Source organism: Lissotriton helveticus, chromosome 6 (assembly GCF_964261635.1).
Source record: "Lissotriton helveticus chromosome 6, aLisHel1.1, whole genome shotgun sequence".
NCBI lineage: Eukaryota > Metazoa > Chordata > Amphibia > Caudata > Salamandridae > Lissotriton > Lissotriton helveticus.
The window spans coordinates 713,713,713-713,731,304 of record NC_136067.1 but is presented as its reverse complement, the minus strand read 5'-3'; the positions used below and the strand labels follow the sequence as shown (position 1 = coordinate 713,731,304).

At 42.7% G+C, this 17,592-nt stretch overlaps 1 long non-coding RNA gene across 1 annotated transcript in view; it reads left to right on the top strand.

Moving 5' to 3' along the window:
- Nucleotides 1-1,482: 1,482 nt before the first annotated feature.
- LOC144761506 (uncharacterized) overlaps nucleotides 1,483-17,592 on the top strand; it is a 190,730-nt gene continuing 174,620 nt past the window's right edge. The window contains exon 1 of the long non-coding RNA XR_013595749.1: nucleotides 1,483-1,532. This is a non-coding gene — a long non-coding RNA (uncharacterized LOC144761506). The remainder of the gene's footprint in view (nucleotides 1,533-17,592) is intronic.

Sequence of the window (17,592 nt, the reverse complement as noted above, 5' to 3'; positions counted from 1 at the left end):
TCATGCTTTAATGGCGAATGCATTTCGGCAATTTTATGCCTTCGTCAGCGCCCAAGATGTATCGCACACACTTCCAATCTCGCTGAATGTTCAAAGTCAGCCGCACACTCTTGATAATGCGAGCGGCCACGCCCCTTGATGTCATGTCATGCACCTGTTACACTTCCTTGCATGCCACGGAACTGCAACACCCAGAATACAATGCAGGATTCCAGGTAGGTAGCGTAGTAAAGTCTCCACACAATGGTTTGGGGCGTCACAGTGACTGGCGAAAAAGGGAAACTTAAGGTGCAGTCTTGAAAACCTTGAACAAAGTTTCTCCCTCGGGTCCCCAACACGCCTTAGCCAGTCAATCCAAGTATTCATAGCCACAGGGGCAAGCCTGTTAAAACTCGCCCAAGGTCAGGTCCGATACCTGAGCACTGCTTCATTACCTCCTGGACATCCTGGCGGGCTACGGAGCAAACCAATAACTTGGATATAATCACAAACGCCGAAGCTTTTGCCAGTGTTCTCCAAGCCACTTTAGAAGGCGGGGCCGCTGCAAGCGCGTCTCTGGCTGACGCAAATTGAGTGAAAACAAACTTCTCCACAAAAAGAAGAACAGCAGCCACACGGAGGGATCCTTTGGAAGCACCTTTATTCATGCTTTAATGGCGAATGCATTTCGGCAATTTTATGCCTTCGTCATCGCCCAAGATGTATCGCACACACTTCCAATCTCGCTGAATGTTCAAAGTCAGCCGCACCCTCTTGATAAAGCGAGCGGCCACGCCCCTTGATGTCATGTCACGCACCTGTTACACTTCCTTGTATGCCACGGAACTGCAACACCCAGAATACAATGCAGGATTCCAGGTAGGTAGCGTAGTAAAGTCTCAACACAATGGTTTGGGGCGTCACAGTGACTGGCGAAAAAGGGAAACTTAAGGTGCAGTCTTGAAAACCTTGAACAAAGTTTCTCCCTTGGGTCCCCAACACGCCTTAGCCAGTCAATCCAAGTGTTCATAGCCACAGGGGCAAGCCTGTTAAAACTCGCCCAAGGTATAAATATATATATATCAGTGTCGGCCGCTCCATTTGGGTGTCGGAGCGCCGCCTCACTGCTTTCCCGCAGCGCCAGATGCTGAAAATAAAATAGTATTTAAAATACCATTTTATTTTCTGTTTCTAGCGCTGCGAGAAAGCAGACTGCACAGGTTTGCCTGGTTGGGGGCGGACGTGTGGGCGGGTCGGGTAGGAGTGGCTTGCACCACTCTGTGTGCCGTGACTGCTTGGTCGGCCCTGGGCCGACCAGAGCAGTCATGCGCACTCTACATTTTCTATATGTAGGCTGCATGCAACCTAAATAGAGAAAATGGCGTCCCTACAGGCGGAAGGGCACCACCCGGGACTCACCACCAATCACAACGCTGCCATTGCAGCGTTGTGATTGGTTACAGGAGGGAGGGAGCATGCCTCTTCCTGTTGAGTAGCAGCAAAGGCAGCGCGCGGCCCCGGCCCCGGAGCAGAGGCCGCATGGACCAGGTCAGGTAAGTTTTAATCTTTTTTCAAATGTTAACGTCCTCTTCCTGTCACACCCCCACCCACCTCCCCCGCTAGAAACCCTGCGCGACCCCCCCTCTGTATTGCGAGCCACGACTGCACAGGAGAAGCTGTTGGGTTAAATTGTTTCTCAGATAGCATTAAACTGATCTGAGAAATTCCTGTTTTCATCTCACACTGTTCCCACAGTTCTGACTCCGCCCTCTTGCTGCTTTGCACTGTGTTCAACCCGTCACCTGTACCGTTGCTGCGCAGCCTGCACACGGCTGATGTGTGCTGGTATCAACAGTGCATGGCATGCCGGTTTCTGACAGGCTTTGCAACTCAATAATCACATCCTGACCATTCCATCTACCTTCCTGCGCCTGCCCTTTCTCCGCCCCGTGATTCATTCAGCCGTGGCTGGATAATATGTGAAGGCCAGATAATTCAAAGCATAAGTATGTTCCTGGGAATAAATGTTTATGTTACATGTGCTCTAATGACAATTGCAATCTTAATCCGAGTAATTTTGCATGCTAATTTGCTAAATGGCAACTGCACTCCATAAGCACCAACTCCAGAGATAACAGCACCCCGGCCGTAGGTATTCAGGGTTGCAATATTGCGAGAGCACGGATGAGTTTTTTAATTAAATGTAAATTGTGCTACCACTATACCGTAATGTGCATTATTTACAGTATTTGTCCTCATTGTAAAATATAGAGAACACATTTGCAATTGCGAAGTCTGATTTAGTTGTGTTACCGTGATATGGGCGGGATACCCGTCACCCCCTCCCAACACAATCCCCAAGAATGGGAAGACGGAAACGGTTCTTGAGCTTTTGGAAGGCGGTGAGGGAGTTACCCTCACCGGCCGTATTTATTAAAATATGAAACAAAAATTAAAACATTAAATTAACAGTTTCATATCATGTACAATTTCATTTACACATTACGATGCATTTTCTCAAAATCAAATTGTACATCCTAGCATTACGGGCCAACGGCAAGGTCGTAACCGGTGTCAGATCCCTAATACCATAACTCCCCCCTCACTTGTGAGGGGCGGGTGCACAGAAGACTGTACCTCTGTGCCAACTTCCAATTTCCCTTGTCTTAACGGGGGCCCCATATTTACTCGGCGCCATCTTGGTGGTCGTCCGAGGACTCGTGTGAGGTGTCTAGAAGGTAGCGTAGACCCCCCTCCCACCCCACACTGCTTACCACATCCGCCGTCGCGGATGTCCTGGCCCCGGGAAATTCCCAGGAGGGGCCCGTAGCCCCTCCTCCCCAGGGAGGGGCCGATGACCGCCTTCCCTTTCGGCGTCCCCATCCTTAGAGGGTACCGCCTCCCCGTGTGAGCTGCCAATGGCCGCCTCACCCCGGGCGCTCCCATCCATATTGGGTGGCGCCCCACCTCTAGGGATCTTCCAATTACTGCTCACCGATCATGACCTTACCGCCCAACCAGAAAATAAATACGACAGTTTTTAAACTAAAGAGAATAACAGTTATACTGGGCATTTTAAAACATCAACCTCCAATTATGCCATAACAGTTTTACGCTTAGCTGTGATACCTCACCAGAAAAGAACAACCATTTTATTGTCATATTACAACCATCCCAACTTTTTTGAAACAACCTGAGAAGAGATAATATCCATGTCAATTGACTTTATTGCAATACAAATCGCTGTCATCAGGGGCTGGTGGGTGGGTCAAAATTGGCTCCTTGTTCCGTCTCGGGCTCACGAGCAACGAGGAGGTGCAGCTTCCAAGCACAGGAACAAGAGGATGCTTCCTTGGCAAGATGCTCCTTTTATCCTTCTTCGGGAGGGCGTGGACCTTCCCCAACACGCCTACGGGGCGGTTCGAACGGTGTAGGTATCTAGGACAACCCTTCCTGGGCGGGAAAAGGCGCGCCCCGGCTACGCCACTACGGGCATACCAGCCAAGCCACGCCTCCCGCCCAAAACGGTTTCCCGGGGGGATCGGGGTACTCCACCATACGTTCGGGGGGACCGAGTGGTCGCCCCTTTCCAAGACTTCACTTCAAGAACTCGAGGCTAAATCCTAGGCGGCAAGCTTAACCAAAATTCAAATCAGGGCTCGAGAAGCCTATATTGAGACAGCCAATTAAAATCTGGCAATAGATCAAGGATTCAGCTCTGAGCTTAAACCACATTGGATTCTTTGCTGCTAAATGTTGAAATATGACAACAACCAAGGAGCGTGTTGACAGATATGAAGAAGTGACCGAACATGTTCTTTGAGATTAAATATTGGTTAAAATAACTTCGTTCTTTATAAAGTGCTTGAAGCTGCAATGCGCCGTTCTGTTTTTACAAACAGTTGCCATATTTTCATTGTATTCCAATACATAGCTACATTGGGTTATCTTCCCTCTGCTTAGCTCAGGCAGGCTGCAGGCCACATCTAATTTTCATCCCTGTCGGTACAGAGAACGTTTAAAGCAGTTGAGGGCCCATCTATTTGCTCAGAGAGGCGCTAAACCTCGTTGGCCTCAGCCTCAGGACAGCTGGCCTGGGTCCATGTGCACCGTGCTGTCCTCCCGGAACCTCCAAATAGTGAGTGGGTTTGCATGGGGCATGCTGTGAGGTGGACAGGGAGGGGGGTGGCGCACGGGCTGCCCTGATCAGCCTAGCTGCTGTCCAATTGCGAATTAGCCTACAACACAAACGGGAACCTTCCATGCCATCGCAGCACTGATTAAAAGGAAAAAAGTGAAACTAAATGTCCGGTGACTGACTCTCAGTCTGTGCCCCGGGTTGGTTAACAGTGCTGAGAGGGCTGGGCTGCACATAGTTGGAACCCATGGTTAGGCGTACCCTTTGCTTCTCTTCATCATCACAACTTAACATGTTATTACCCTTCTCTCTGGCATTTTCCAACACCTGCGTCTTTCCTCTCTTCCTCGCTGTTTCCTTTGTACCATTTCTATGGTTTTCCCCCCAACTCCATGTCCAGCGTTTCGGCCATCAATTCTTTTTGACACGTCCTTTCATCTTCATTTCTTGCTCTCTCTCTGTTCTTCGTTTTTCATTCCTCGCCTTCACCTCTTCACTCATTTAACACTCCCTTGTCTCTATTTCTTTAGCTGTGTCATTCTCGGTCTTTCACTTTAAATAAAAAACGTCTCCAAGATCTCTCACCATTGCCTTGAATTGTTGTTTACTCCCTTGGATGTCTCTGCCTCACTATCTCATTCTCTGCAGCCACCCCAAGATGTCTCAAGTTTGTATGCAGTGCTGGGTGTTGCTGCCCTTGCATTTATCTGTAACATTTGCAGCAGTTTATTTATACTTATGGAAAATTAGTTTTTGGAGATCAAAAGAACCGTTTGCTGTTTCAAAAACAATAATCAGACAGATCTGTCTTAGAGTTTTCATTGTCGGCACACTAACCTTATTAAACAGGTAAGGCAGACTAGAAGCAGGCGTCTCTTGACGGGGTTTATGTTTCTAATGAATGATATATAAAAATATTTATTTTTCAGAAAGGCACACATTCAGTGGATGATGTCATCAGTGATGTCATCAGTGATGTCATTTGAGATGTCATCAGTGATGTCATCAGTGATGTCACTGACCATGTCATGAGTGATGTTATATGTGACGTCATCAGCAGTGCATTGCGGGCGCGCAAGTTATAGTTAGCTGAGCTAACTATAACGGAGGAATTTCAAAGGTTTTGTATGAGAGAAATGTTCAGCTAACTATAACGTGTGAAAACTAGGGTTTTTTCAATGAATTTGCATGTTTTTTAAATGCTAATTCCTAACTATAATGTGTGTGAAACCTATGGTTTTTTCAATGAATTTGCAAAGTTTTTTAATTGCTAATTCCTAAGTATAACGTGTGTGAAACCTATGGTTTTTTCAGTGAATTTCAAAGGTTTTGTAAATGATAAGTTATAAATGTATTAATTATTATGTCTTTCTATTTACACTAATTTCTTATATTTTTAATATAAATATTTATATGTATTTAATTTTTTAGATTATATTTCATATTCTTATTATAAAATAATAACAAAACTAAATTGCAAAGTAATTTTTGGATTAATTATTGCTAGACTTCAGTTGCAAGTATAACACAACTCCAGCAAAGCTCTGGGGCCCTATGCTCACAAAGCTGTATCAATCCTTACACCTCCTTCAAGCATGTGCAAGGTTTTGACGCAGCATAAGCTCAAAAGTGACTGAATGAAATATTATACATTTCACTCAGTCACTTTTAGGAGGCGTTGCTGCACGCCCTTCTGCACAGGAAAGCCTCTTCTGGCGCAGGGCTTTACAATGTAATGCACCCTCCAGATGCGTCACATTGTTAATAGCACACACCATGGCACATCTTTTGCACCACCGCTGTGTCACAAAAGTGACACAATGACTGTGTAAAAGAGGCACAAGGGGATTGTAAATCCGCCCCTAAAACATACAAATTCACCCAGGCAGTTTCACCAGCAGCGCAAATTGAAGCATAGACTTCTAACATGTTTATGTACATATGTTACATTCAAGTGCCTCGCACATACTACAGTATACTATAGGTAAACACCTTATAGATTTATGCTGTAGCACTTCCTTATAGCTCTGCACTTTCACATTCTCCATACACTAGTAATATATTCATTCATTCATTTATGAACTACACATTCATTCTGACAAACTTTTACACACTAACATAGAAATATAGTTCTTTCTTTGACCAGTGAAGGTAGTTATAAAAAGAACTGTTTTTTTTGTTTCGTATTTTTTTGTGTTTTCTCAACAAATTCCAAGCGGAACAAAAGAATGAAAAAAAGAACAACTAATGTCGAGGACAGCAATGATCCTGTATCCTGCGTTTTATCAGGTCGATAGACTGTTCCCCATAACACAAAAGGTTATCGCAATAAATGCAAAGAAATTTAACATTAGCAAAGTCAGAATCAATATGTGGGTGTGGACTGCATGCTAAAAGTACTGCCACAGATGATGTGCTTGGTATAGCAGTAGGTGGGTTCTCGTGCAACCTCCGTCTTTCAGCTCGAGCAAAGTTCTTGGGGTACAAGTTCTTCACGTGTCGCACCATATTTGCTGTGCCAAAGGAGTATTTTTTACATGGATCACCCCTTGAAAGAGTTGTTTGGCAATTTAACCTTTTTTAGACCTTCTGGAAAAGTGAAAAAACTTCCAAATTAGAGCTTCTTTCCTCTTCTTTGGAGCTTCTTCAGGAATTAAATCTCCCTCTGAAGAACTGCTGGAAGATGACTCCATTGCCCTTATTATGGTGATCTTCCTTCTATTTGAGAAGATTCTCACAACAAATGCTTCTTCTTAGAAAGACAAAGTCGAATATTTATAATGGGACAGAACTTTCAACACTCGCAATAGGAAAAGATACAAACTAATCGAATCTCTACTTTTAAAGTCACATAGCTTTGTGTACGCTTATGATGCGCTTGCGCAGCTCTTTCAATATGAGTACGCATTATCTTCTACCGCGATTTGTGTAATTCTTTTTAAAAGTAATATAGGATTATTAAAAGTATTTAAACAAAATCATAGTTATCCCAAATGTCTGCCCTTAGTATCTACATTAAATACATACATGTTTTAAACCAAGTAGAAACATTGCCCCCTTTCGCGTACAGAACGCTGTACATGACGCCACACCGAAGCTTTAATGCGACGCGTAACATCAAAGCATATTCGTACTGCATGCGCGGGTACACACTGAGTATGATAAGCAGTACAAACTATGGTGCGATCACCCTCTCAGTGACAAATCAGAGCTCAGGGCGCGCTAAGAAGAATGATTAGAAGTGCTGACTCGTTGCAGATCCAATTCTGGGCCTGCCTCTGCGTACATTATAACATCGCCCCCATCTCTCTCTGTTGTTAATTGTTGGTGCACACACTCATACTTGCAGATGCGCGCTGCACGCCCGCCCACACTACCCACATGTCACCACCAAGCATGCTTGCTATCATTTAGCATGGAAACCAATACATTAGCGAATGTGATGTCCCCCAGGGCCATCATTCTTTTAGACCGCTAAAACTCTACCAATGACGGCCCTGGGCTTGGTTTGGTCAGCCCCCGCGGTTCCCATATAATGCGGGCACTGACGTGAGCACGCTCTCTTTTGCCTGCCTCTGCTGCGATGACAGACAGACTGTCGAAAACACCCCAAACTCAGCAAAACCGCAGCCTTTCAAGACACGACAAAAGACGACAGAAACAAAGGTAAGAGAAGATGTCACAACATCAGCCTCCACTGTAAATTGTATATGCATAATACTATTTTTGTATCCTTCATATGGCTTTCCTACCCCTCAATGGTTTTAAATTGTACTTACATAATTGAAATATTTCTTTATAAGTCACGAGGTCCTATACACCTCTAATCTTAAAAATTGTGCGTGCATACATTTCTGTGTCGTATTTTTGTACTTAGGCCTCTATTAATATTAATTATGCGTCCATGATATTATTTTTTTTTCTGTGTCACGAGGCCGTCCCAGGCCTTTATTAACTTATTGATCTTCCTTTGTTTGCTGGAGCTGCAACAGTCTTAACTACGGAATATTAAGAACCCACATTAATATTCACATTTGATAGTAGTTACGCCACTCAGTTTACGATGACTAATCAAAACGTCCTTTTGTTTCCTTCAGCAAACATCCTTCAGAAGCAACTTATTGAATATACTTTGACATATACAGGCGGAGTTCAAGTCGAATGGTGAACTCCGGTGGCCGCACTCTTTATACAAGGTAAGCACACCACCCTAGATCTACAAAGCCTTCATAGCAATGCATTAGAAATAAGTCGCCATAACGGGCGTCAGTAACGCAGTAGGTACTTCCATATAGACACCACTTGAACGCGGCACTATAACAAGTAAAATGTACCAGGTACACTGCACTCGTAAAACTGTAGTGTAACTTTTATTTCTGAAAGGACAGAGGGCCATATTATCAAACCTTGGCAACAGAATTATCGTCACTTTATCGGCAGGAACGTGGTGATAATGGGTTTGATAATATACTCTATGGAATTCCAATCGGAGCTCATGTTAGATGTGAAGGACATCTGACATGAGCTTTGATTGGAATTCCATAGAGCAAATTATCAAACCCATTATCGCCACTTTAACGACACTTTCCTGCCGATAAAGTGGCAATAATTTTTGTCGCCCAAGCTTGATATTATGGCCCAGAATGCGTAGTGTACAACAGCTTTTCTGTAAAATGTATAATTACCTCCGAGCAGTGACAACAGATAGGTTACAACAGTCAGACAAACAGATCATCAACCTTATTACGCCACTTTTGAGTCACTTTTAACATGGGTAAAGTGATGCAAGGAGCTAGTAAATCTACGTCTGGTTCAACAAAAAATCTCAACTCCAGACTCTGCGACACAGTTTTAATGTTGTTTTCTCTCTCTCTCACTCTCTGTTACATCATTTCTCTTTCTCTCTTAAACTTAGACACTGCTGTCTGCTTGGACGTGTAGAAGATCTGCTCAACTTATGTTGTGAACTCCACTTCCTAATGTGTTTGGCGCAAAGTTTACACAACGGTAAGCACAGAGGCCTAGATCTACAAATCCTTCATAGGAATGCATTATAAATAATTCGGCATAACGGGCGTCAGTAACGCAGTAGGCATTTCCTTATAGACCCCACTTGAAGGCGGCACTACAACAAGTAAAATGTACCAGGTACACTGCACTGGTAAAATTGTAGTGTTAGCTTTATTTGTGAAACGAGAGAGGGCCATATTATCAACCCTTGGCGACAAAATTATCGCCACTTTAGCGGCAGCAAACTGCAGCTAAAGTGGCCATAATAGGTTTGATAATATGCTCTATGGAATTCCAATCGAAGCTCATGTTAGATGTGAAGGACATCTGACATGAGCTTAGATTGGAATTCCATAGAGCATATTATCAAACCCATTATCGCCACTTTAGCGACTCTTTCCTGCTGATAAAGTGGCAATCATTTTTTGTCGCCAAGGGCTTGATATTATGGCCCAGAGTGCGTAGTGTACAGCAGCTTCTCTGTAAAATGTATAATTACCTCCGAGCAGTGACAACAGATAGGTTACAACAGTCCGGCAAACAGATCATCAACCTTATTACGCCACTTTTGAGTCACTTTTAACATGGGTAAAGTGATGCAAGGAGCTACTAAATCTACCTCTGGTTCAACAAAAAATCTAAACTCCAGACTCTGCGACACAGTTTTAATGTTTTCTCTCTCTCTCACTCTCTGTGACATCATTTCTCTTTCTCTCTTAAATTTAGACACTGCTGTCTACTTGGACGTGTAGAAGATCAGCCCACCTGAAGTTGTCCATCCCAGTGGCTGCAGTGTTTGGCCGCAAGCTTTACACAACGGTAAGCACAGAGGCCTAGATCTACAAATCCTTCATAGGAATGCATTAGAAATAAGTCGCCATAACGGGTGTCAGTAACGCAATAGGCACTTCCATATAGACACCACTTGAACGCCGCACTATAACAGAACAGGAATATACGAGTCACACTGCACACGTAAAACTGTAGAGTTACCTCAACTTGTAATGCTTCAGCTCATTTACTCACATCTACATAATTCTAAACTCTAATTTTCTTTTTTCTTTTGCAGATTACCAATCGGACACCTTTTGGAATCCATTTCACAATTTCCTTATAACATTGTTTAACTTATTTTGCCAGTTCTAATATAGTTATAATTGAGTTTCGTTTATATTTATTGTTTAATAAAAGTTAATTGAGTTTCGTTTATATTTATTGTTAAATAAAAGATAATAAAAAAAAACTACATACTTCTTTTATTTTGTGGGGGAGGGGTATGACGGTCCACAATAAAAATAATGTTGAAATATTATAGTAAGATATTCAAGACTAGGATTGAAAATTTCTGAGGTCTAACTAACTGATATAATAAATACAACGGTGAGTAACTACTAAAATGGCAGTGGACGGAGTACGTGATCAACGTTTGGCGCGTCGGCACTACCTTTCAAATAAATATATAAAAAATATGACTATTAATACTGTACTAAAGTACAGCACCAGATGAATCACACGAACCGGGAAAAGAAAGCGACAGATTTACTAACTGATATAAAGAAAGGTTTGCTTGTTGAACTTGAAGAAAAAAACTTGAACTTCAAAACGACGCTGAGCATGCGAAGAGAGTACAACTGCTACACCAAAAAAAAGGAAAGCGTTACATACAAAAGGCGAAACATTATCGCCGCTTTTATCGACAGGAAACTGCCGATAAAGCAGCGATAATGTGCTTGATAATAGGCCCTTGTAACTTCCCATAGCAGCCCAGGTTCTGACCCTAACCTAGGCTGCTATGGTTATTCACAAGTACATATTATCAAGCCCATTATCTCCGCTTTATCGGCAGTTTCCTGTCAATAAATGCAACGATAATGTATCGCCGTTTGTTCACAATATGGACCATTGCTCTTTTTTTTGACCAGTAAACTTAGATGCATATTATCAAGGACCGGTGTTAAAATTATCGCAGTTTTATTGGCAAGAAGCTGCTGATAAAATGGCGATAATGAGCTTCATAATACGGCCTTGGTATTTCCCATAGAACCCCATGTCAGCACCAGAACATAGGCTTCTATGGGAATAAACAAGGATGTGTTATCAAGGCCACCCTCCCAACATTAATAAAAAACTCCAGACAATGCAGATACCCGGAACTGGAAGGTCATTTTACATATCACTGCCCCAGAAAGGTGGCGTTCCCCGCGACGTGTACGGGGACAGAGAGGGAGAGCTCAAAACATATATATTTTTTAAAAAGACTCGAGGGGTGCCGCTCCCCGAGACTGCGGGGAGTAGGACCGTAATCCCCCCGCATACTTCAAAATAAAACCAGAGGAGTGCCGTTCCCCAGTGCTCGGGGCACCTTACAAGCCCCCATTATGCAGAAAAAATTGCCTCCGTAATTTACCTCCCCAGGACCTAATGAATAAAACAGACTTCTACCTATTTTTTCACCTTTTCTACCGCGTACAAGTACTGCACGAGTACCCCGCAATTTTATTTTTTTTGAAAAATAAAAATTGAGCCTAAAGACCCATGTACCACCCCCTGACCAAGACTATAGGATCAGAATGTTTCTACACTGCCCCCTTTCCTTATTTCTCAACTTTGTTTTACTGTTTTCTTGTGACTCTGCTCTTCCTACAAACAACATGGCTGCCAATACTTCCTGGTTTGGAGTATTGACAGCCAATCAGCATGCAGCTCCTGCTCGTAATTGTAGGTATTTACATACGCGTACGAAGCGATTTTTCTTTAAAAAAAATAAAATAACAAAATAGAGCCTAAACATCCATATACGACCCCTAAGCAAGCCTAGAGGGTCAGAATATCTCTACCCTACCCCCTTCCCTTATTTCTGAACTTTGTTTTACTGTTTTCTTGTGACTCGGTTCTAGCGAGGCTCAAGATGGCCGCCAACACTTCCTGGTTTCGAGCGCTGACAGACAGTTCACAGCCAATCAGCATGCAGCTCGCGCTCGTAATTGAACAGATTTCAGTACGCGTACTGACCTCCGACTCTAGATATCGTATGATCTTACTTGCAATTTTCTCAGAAACTACTGAACGGATTTACACCATTTAAAAGCACAATCTGCGAACATAACTCTACCTCTCTGCCAAATTTCGTGTAATTCCGTTCAGCCGTTCGGGCTGTAGCCCTGGCTAAAGGTCCCTATGGAAAATTGCATGGGGAAAACACATTTTGGGACCCCCCTTTTTTCTCGGCCCCCACTTGACGAATCTCCCCCAAACTTTTAGGGAAGGAGCGTAACCAAGCAGGCCATTTTCTTTGAGAAATTCACGAAGATTCGTCCACTGGCGCCAAAGTTATTCCAAATAGAATGTTGTGGATTTCCTATGGAAACTAGGTCCTAACTATAACTACCTACTGGCGACCGCCAGTAGGTAATATAGATAGATAGATAGATAGATAGATAGATAGATAGATAGATAGATAGATAGATAGATAGATAGATAGATAGATAGATAGATAGATAGATAGATAGATAGATAGATAGATAGATAGATAGATAGATAGATAGATAGATAGATAGATAGATAGATAGATAGATAGATAGATAGATAGATAGATAGATAGATAGATATATGAATAGTTATAGTTAGGACTGTGTTTCTATAGGAAAGGCATTTCTTAAAATCTACATGTTGCATTCTTGGGGAGTATCCGGCTCATCTATTTGTGTGTTGTTGTTTTATTTATAGAGTCCTTTAGCCATCTGCTATATTAGGGACAATTTGAAATGGATACACATAGGTCCTCTTATTGATATTTCTTTTCCTAGGAAGACCATTCACTATTTTCAATATATTGGGTGAACACATCAACATACCAATGCCAGCAGATTCTTAGAAATGAAAATATTTAGACAGAGACTGCTTTGCTTTGGCTATGAAACTGTTGTTCTGTTCACTTAAATTATTTTTTTATACATTCCTCAGCATCTTACAGCTAAGGCTCACGTCATCTTCACCTTCATCACAATATAGTGATATAGCTCAATGTTTATGATGCAAATATGCTCTATAATAACTATGGGGCATATTATCAAGAAATGGTGTTAAAATTAGTGCCACTTTAGGGGCAGGAAACTGCCGCTAAAGCGGAGATAATGTGCTTGATAATATGCCCTTGTGAATTCCCATAGAAGCCCAGGTTCTGGTGTGAACCTGGGCTTCTATGGGAATTCATTAGGGCATATTATCCAGCCCATTATCACCGTTTTAGCGGCAGTTTCCTGCCGCTAAAGCGGCGATAATTGTAACGCCCTTCTTGATAATATGCCATCAAGTCTCTGAAATTAAATTGAGATTTTTAGTCAGTATTGCATATTTTTTCTGTTCTTCAGGAACAAACAAGCTTTTTTCAACTTTGGCCTTAATAGCTTTTTACTGATGTGTTTGCATAGTAACTGACTTAGGGTTGTTAATCCTTCAAATGCAATAACATGCTTGCAAATGAAAGCTTTTGTCCATGGTATGCACAAGCTTCCTTATGTGATACAGGGTTACCATGTCATATTGCAGTTTGCAGTCTTTCCTGCATTATGATAATTTGGTTCATGTAAAGAAACATTCAAACAAACCATAAACAACTTTATTTGCAAGGTTAATGTGCACTTACTCAATAGAAAGGAAGGCATTATGTAAAAGATATTGTTTTATCCATAAGATTTCACCTTCTATCAACAATCGACTCGTGTATGGTACCACAAACCACGACATTGCAGTTGCCTTTGCCACTTATTACAAAGTCGTTTATGTGGCAGTACCAACTCCCTGGGAAGTGGCAGACAACCTCATTGCCTCTGACCTGCCCATACCCAAAATCCAAAATGTGGACTGGGAGACCCTGGATGCCACAATTGATGAAGCCAAAATATTGGCGCCAATACACTCACTAACACCAGGGAAGACCCCGGGCCCTAACGGCTTACCTATCAAATTCTTCAAGAGTAATGCAAGTAAACTGGCACCCCACTTAACAATATGTTTATGAAAGTGCTCCAAGTTAACAACTGGCCTGATCACCTAAGAGAGACCGCCATTGTGGTTATGCCAAAGGTGGAAAACCCCACTGTGGATTAAGCCTCCTTTTGACCTAACATATTAATTTACACAGAAGCTGAAATACTAGCAAAAGTGTGAGAATCCAGAATATCTGGTGTGTGTTTGGAGGGGACCAAAATGGATTCCTACCACACATGGAGAACAGACACTGTATTAGAAGCCTTAATGTGGCACTAGCCAGTATTGACAAATTAACAGAGCCATATTGGATTATGAAAATGCCTTTGACTCTGTATTCTGGTCCTTTCTTCTACAAGTGATTGAGCGCATGAAGTTTGGATCCCGCACCTGGGGATATCCACATCTCTTATACTGTGAGGACGGTCAAGGGCAAAGTTAACAACACTTTATCCTGTTCCTTTTCTCTCACATGAGGTACCCAGCAGGAATGCCCTCTTTCCTCCCTGCTCTTTGCCTTGGTAGTGTAACCCTTGTTCCAATGGATCCGTATGGATGCACAAGTGTGGGGTATTGATTGGGGTGCAGAGATGGAAAACAGAATCGCTCTTTATGCGGTTGATGTTTTGCTGTACATCCAGAGATCTCAAGACTGCATCACCAGATTAGTGCAAATCCTGGGCATCTATGGAGAGGCCTCCAGACTGAGGGTGAACTGGAATAAATCAAGAATCACTCCCCTCTCCGAAGTAGCCCAGTTTCTGTCCTTCGCTCCAAACCTCTTACAATTGAAATTAGGAGCATTTAAATACCTGGGAAATAGTATCTCACGGGATCCTGAAGAAAGCTGGAAACTGAATATCGTACCCCTATTAGCCAAACTAAAAGCCAAAACTGAGGTGAAGGGTACACTATTGCTTTCCATAGTGGGTAGATGTGCCCTGTAAAGGATGATCTTGCTTCCCCAGATACCATATGTAATACAACACTACCCCTACCTTTTAACCCCACATTTCTTTACATTACTTAATTCCAGTCTCACCTCTTACTTGTGGGGCAGGGGTTCCTCCGGGGTAGCTTATACCAAATCTGTGCTTTTGCCAAGCAAGGGGAGTATGGGTGTTCCCAACATGCAGTCATATTACTGAGCAGTCCAGCTGCTATCAATAAATGACTGGGTATTTGGGGACCTGGGCGACCCAACATTTCAGTTTGGGTTGACAGCACTGGAAGGCCGGGCGGGGCATGGTCAGTCTAAATGGTTGGGGCCCTACACCTCCCTCACTCTTCCTACTAGGTTTACCATAAGATGCTGGATGAGGGCCCTACGATCAATAGGGTGGGAAAGCAGGTCAACCTAAGAGATGCACCTATGGGTTGGTTCCTGGATTTCCAATGTCAATAAGCTGGAGGGTTTCAACAATTGGACATAATCGGACTGTATAAAATAGGAGATGCATAGGCCGTAACCCACATGAAATCTTATGCAGACATAACTACCGAGTATGATCTACACAAAACTCAATTTTTAAAATATATGCAACTAGACACATAAAAGCCCAAATTGTCTCCCCTACCAAATTTCAACTCGCTAGAGGCCAGACTGACAATGTCCAAGATTTTAGCAAAAAGGATCCGTGGATGACGGATCAAAAGAACCTAGCCAAGGACATACAGGTGGTTCACCAATTGGGTAGAAACCAACCTCTGTTAGCCGAAAAGAAAAATGTATTTTCTTGAGTCCCCTCACTCACTCAGGGTTGCCCCTAGGTGACATGCTTCATTCATTAGGGCCATCCTAAGCATCTACTGCTTGCAGTGTGCTGCGACTTGCGGAGTTACGTAGGAGCACTTTTTTGTAAGGATATGTGTAGTGCAGTGTAGGGGGATTGGTGTATGTGATATTTAAACATTTACCTAACTAGTGAGCCAAAGTTCTATACCTGCTCCCAGTTGGCAAGGACAAAAAGGGGTTAATAAAAGGGAAAAATAACTGTTATGTAATTATAATCCCTAGTATTGTGTCAACATGTTTCGAGGTATCCCCTAAACCTCTGCTTCAGGACAACAAAGGGACCAGCCCCTTGTGTACCACTCCGTGCAGGACCTATAGTTAAGTGAAAATAAAGATAATGAATGCACACATATTGTGTGAGCATTTCGAAAAAATACATACGGTTGATTCTGAACATGTAGTATCTGTCATGGAGAGGAAAAAGCAAAATGCAAGTTAATATGTACTGCCTGCCCACCTCTCTTGTGGGCAAATGTTATGGCATTCCGCTGCGCGTAAATGAAGGTGCTTCATAAAATGGTGTAAGTGCCCTTGAAATTAACAGTAATTAGTGCTTAGATCCTGTGTGTATTATTATACAACACTTGACATCACTATTGTGGGAAAGCAAGGTTAAAAAATATGTTAAAACCACTTGTGATCATGGACAAAACAGGACGGACACAACATGAAACATAATAACAATGTATTTTTGCAACATACTTATTTTATGGCCAATTGCGCCTCATGGTCTGTCTGGGTGGAGGGGCCTGTAGAAGCCTATATTGCAATAAGAAGAATACACAAAGAAGTGCAATTATAGGGATTTTGTTTCAAACCATTCCTCTCTTTTAAACATCCCTTGCACTGATCCTAAAAAATGGTAAGAAATGCGGTGAGAATAAGGGAAAAAGAGTTTCTGGATTTCCTGTAGGGAGAAAAAGTTTTACTGTGCTCAGCAACCCTCCGTCAATACGACCTACTTGTTCCTAGGGTGGACCGCATCTTAGCATGTCTGTGCCTCGGTTCAGGTAGAAATAGTCTTTCAAAACAGCTGAGTCATGTCCTCATGCTGTTAAAGACTAGTGCATGTCTCGTTTCGTTTGGAAATAGTCTGCCATGTTGCTAGTATTTTTGTGTCTTTTCTTGTCTTATTGAAAAAACTGAGTCGCCTCTAAATGTCTAAATAATTTTTTTATGTACGGTAGAATTATAGAGAGACACCAGGTAACATTATGAAACAAGCATTTACAATGCAATAGGTCTCGGGTTAGTTAAGTTTGAGCTATTGGCATTGCTAAATAGTGCAACACCAACTGCAACAAAAGTCTATAAATTGTACGCCAAAAAAATGTGTGTAGCAATGGCGGCATGCTGCGCTTTATATTAATATTTTTAAAAGTAAAGTGTGCCATACTGCTATTGCTACATGGTTAATTGTGGATGCGTTAACAATTGATGTGTGCACTGATGGCTGGTAGTGTGTGTGTGTGTCTGTAGAAATTGTGCACTGATGGCGGGTGGTGTGTGTGCCTGGTGGAAGTGTTCACTGCGAGCTGGTGGTGTGTGTGCCGGGTGGAAGCGTGCACTGATGGCTGGTGGTGTGTGTGCCTGATGAAAGCGTGCAGTGACGGCTGGTGGTGTGTGTCTGATGAATGCGTGCACTGACAGCTGGTGGTGTGTGTGTGCTTGGTGAAAGCGT